The following is a 5,000-nucleotide window of genomic DNA, read 5'->3' on the forward strand; positions in this document are numbered from 1 at the left end:
ATATATATATATATCATATATATATATATATATATACATACATATATATATATATATATATTTATATATATATATATATATATATATATATTTATATATATACATATATATATATATAAATACATACATATATATATATATATATATATACATATATATATATATATATATATACATATATATATATGTATATATATATATATATATATATTATACAGAAAAACAATTAAAAATGAATACCGAATATAAGTCACTCTAAATATAAATCTGAACCAGACCCTAGATTTATAACAAAATGACACTTCAAGAATCAAAGCAATCACAAGTTGCGTAAGAAATTAATTTATAAAAATATTTAATGTCGACAATTAATGAAAAAAGGACACTGACACTATAGAAAATAAACAATAATTACACCTTTGTATATAAGAAACTGTTACTCTTAGGACCTTTGGGCTCACATAAGGTTACAGAGCGGTTAAGCAAAAAATAAATGCACTTCACTTTTTAACCAAAGCACACAGGTCCGGTCACAAAAAAAAAAAATTACAATATAAAATGTACTTACTTGAATAAACTTCACTTCTTTCAATTAAAACACACCATATAACCGATGTCAGATCAAGCACTAAATACATTAGAGAGAAACACAATGGATGGTGGAGAGATGCTGGTGAGAGGATTGTCGGATGTATGGCTCTGTCAGAATGTCAGGCTGGATCTCTTCTCTCTAAAAGCATGGTAGGCCCTTATATACTGACCTAAATTACTCTGGAAACTTCTAGTTGATTCAAGCAAAAACATTCTCGGTCCATGTGCAAAAGGTCCAGGTGGGCTCTCGCAGCGCCAGTGTTGCCAACTTGGTAGTTTGAAGTATGATCTTATCGTAGCCTGGCAATAGTAACCCTCTTAGCTAACTCCGGACCACCTCCTCTCGTAACATGGAAAAAAAGGATGAGTTTAGTCGAGAACCTTCATGACTCTTCCAACCATGTGGAAAGGTGATGCACTTCCTCGTGAGTGTCATACCTTTTAACAAAAGTTACATAAGACTTCGTAACCAAACTACATGAAATAAGAATTTAATTCTTTAAAATTACATAAATTTTCATATACGGAACTGAGTGTAAATATAACTTAATGAATGATGACAGTCTTACGTAATCTACATATATTTACTTAATCCTATATTAGTGGAACTCACCTCACAAGCTGCCTTTACATCTCTTAAATACACAAATGAAATACGTGAATAAAACAATCTACTCTCATGTCAGACCAACTTCGTAAGAATACATACATACATACATACATATATATATATATATATATATATATATAGTGTATGTATGTATATATGTATTTTATTTCCAATACACTGACACAGGTATGGGTAAGATGATGGTATCAATTTCATCTAAATTGCCACTCACAAAGTTATGAACGCAACAGCTAAGCCGATGTCAATTCTCTCCATCATTCTGCTATCAACAATTGGGCAGATATGAAGCCGTAGTCTCCTCTGGTATTGTCATTCGATTCGCTAATCAATGATAAGTGAATCTGGTTTTCAATTCCGCCAGAGGAAGGAGAAGCTCTATATATGATATGAAGTTAAAGTGGAAATATAGATCATGCTTTCCATAAAGGATTTCTGAGGTCAATAAGTTTCATGTTTGCGTTGCAAATGTGACAATAAATTATTCAAAACTTTTGTTCTCATGATTATCGGAGTTTAGATTTTATTCTTTATTTGTTCCCAATAGTTGGCTCGGATATTGCTGTGAATGTCACATACTAATGTATTTGATATCATTATCATCAGATATTGATGATATAAGTCCCAAATTACCTTAACATTATGATATAACTCAAGTTTTTTCCTCATGAAGCAACTTTATTATTTATTTTTCCATCATAGCATATTGATAACAAACATTTCTTATTAGATCTTAATGAATAAAAAACATATGCAACATTATAGAACTAGTTTCCTCCTGGTTTCCCTTTATCATTTGTTCATGCTTTTAAGGAATTAGCGTGTGTGTACGCAACTATTTAAGAAGCTTACAGAGTATGACAAATTCCACTTGTGCAACGAATGTCAGATATATTTCCAATTTTAAGCATAAATTAAAAATGATTATGATTATATGATATTTGTATGCATTTTGTATCCGCCGGAAGATTTTTGCCAGATTTGATTATAAAAATGGACAAGCTGTTTTATATAGAAAATTATGTGATAAATTGCCATTTCATAATTTGCATTAATTTATAAGAAATTATATATACTGAATATTTTGATTTCATGTGATACTCTTATTTTGACATTTGTGTACCGAAAATAACACATATATAAACATATACGAAATTACTTATATCTAAATTTTACAAAAAAATTAATAATTAGCGATAAAGAAACTGGGGAATAATAAGATCGCGATTATCTCCTTATGATATGCTGGTATCTAGACTACGAGCGATGGAGATAGAGAAAATTTCAGGATCACTTCTCTCGTATTGTTATTGTTTTATTGAAAGGGAAATAGGAGGATCAAAGACTACGTATCATCGGTTTTACTCCTACAAGTTTTAGAATAACAATACATTGCCAAAAATTAGTCACATAATCTGCAAAAAAAATTAGTTAGCCTCACTGATTGGTTATTTACGAATGGGAATCAGTTAATAACTAACGTACAATTATACCTTAACATACCTGTAAACCATACTATTTTATCATTGAACCACTTCAAGCAGGATCTTCAAGAATGGATTGTTGTTGGGGAAGTAAAGGCATGCAATCTATTCACAATTAGTTTTTAAGCGCTAGTATAAAATACACCAATTCATGGAATTGCGTTTGTTTACAATTGTTTCTTCTTTTCAGTTTCTGGATCATCATACAAAATAAATTTACTGATTCCTGTAAAGTAATAAAATGTGCAGTTTAACAAAATGGCGCTTATACCAAAATCTCGAAGAATAAGCTTCAATGACGAGAGCAATAATGATCTTTATAATCATTATGATATTATTAATTTTCATATTGGTGATAATTACGATGATAATGGTGATATGAGAATTAAGATAATAATGTCATAGGAGAGATTTGATAAAATGTACCCTATGGTGTTTGCATCATTCGGACTTTGTTCCTAAGGGATACTTGGATTCGGTGCTTTTCCCGGTTTCTTTCATCTCAGTCATGATATAAAAATCTTTTGTCTGGAATTTTTATAAACTTATAGTTATTTCAGTTTAAACAAATTTGGCTAGTCGCGCTAAATGGGACAGTAACTATTTGGAACTCTTCAATTGCTGTTAGATTTAAAAATTTGGTAGTCACACTCCTCATAACCTGTCGAATATAAAAGATGAATGCAAATGACTAATACATGAATACTCTCTCTCTCTCTCTCTCTCTCTCTCTCTCTCTCTCTCTCTCTCTGGTGAATGAGAAAAAAAATTCTTAAACTATTTTCGCTCTCGATATTTTTGTCTAAAATATTAAAGAATCATATGCTATATTCTGTTCAGATTAAATCATTTTAATCACTCGGATCAATGAACATCAAAGTGAATCACTTTTCAACGAGTTTTGATAAATTCCTGATATTGTGATAACACCAAAATGAATTGAAATGAACAATATTTGCTATCATTACAGAGATTACCATTGAAGTAAAATCATTATTGAAATTAAACATTCTTTCGCAGCGATTTATGTAGATACATTAATATATATATATATATATATATATATATATATGTGTGTGTGTGTGTGTGTGTGTGTGCATACAAATAGATATACTAGCAGAGATTAAAAAGTAATGTCAGTATATGCAACTGCTTGATTCTTATAAGTTATCTCTGTGATGATTCATTCTGACCCACGGGTTATATTGTAACACCTAGATACTCTTACCGCCTAATATTTCATTTATGGAAAATGCAACTGTGAAGAGAAATTTTTTTTTATGTTAAAGCAGAGATGATATTTGCAATAGAGGTAGCTTAACACTACTTCCATCGCAACACAATTGAGGAGGTTCGTTCTCCAATTTCAGACCATCACAGTGAGGACAGTTTTACATCATCAAGTCAATTTTTATTATCTCTTCTGTTCCATACCGATGTCTTGGGTCATAGGTGAAGGTACTATGACGCTATTGTTTTGCATTAAACATGCGTGCTCTAACTACTGCACACGCGACTATTCTTTTCTTCTTTCTATGTTTGTTGGTTTTACTGAGCAATCATTGTCAGTTCATTAGTCTGAAGTCGAGTTATCATCTTATTAATTTTTCTTGATTTCTTAGTGCTGCAATTCTTTCTTGAATATTTTCGAGGAGAAAATTTCTTTGGTCCTCTTCTTTCTTCAGGCGTAGCTGTCATTCTGCTGGCATTAATGTTCTTTCTATGTGAACTTTTTAAGAAGGTGAGGGTTCTGCCCCGGTCCCCATAGTTCTCTAAAGTTTCACTTAGAGATTTCAAGCCACCTTCATTGTCTTTCTCGAAAATTTTCACATAGCAACAAGCTTTTAGATTTTACATAGAATCGTAAAATAATTGAGGTTTAAAGTGGTTGGGGTTCTGCCCCACCATAGCACCCTTAATGGGGCATTTAGAGTTTTTGGACCAATTCCATTGACTTTCTCTGAAAATTTTACATAAGCATTCAGTTTGTATGTAGGATTGAATAAGACTTTATCCGAAGTTTTAAGAGGGTGGAGTATTTTGCCCACTTACCTAACTTAGGGGGACACTCAGAGAAGCTGGACCACTTGCATTATCTTTCTCGACCTACTTTACATAGGAATATACTTGAAGTGTTTGCGTACATTCACTAACCTCCCTTTCTCTAGGGAACACACAGACATGGTCTCTTTATATATGTGTATATATATATATATATATATACATATATATATAATATATATGTGCATATATATATATATATATATAAATATCTATATATATATATATATATATAT

The sequence above is a fragment of the Palaemon carinicauda genome, chromosome 11 (assembly GCF_036898095.1).
Source record: "Palaemon carinicauda isolate YSFRI2023 chromosome 11, ASM3689809v2, whole genome shotgun sequence".
Lineage (NCBI taxonomy): Eukaryota > Metazoa > Arthropoda > Malacostraca > Decapoda > Palaemonidae > Palaemon > Palaemon carinicauda.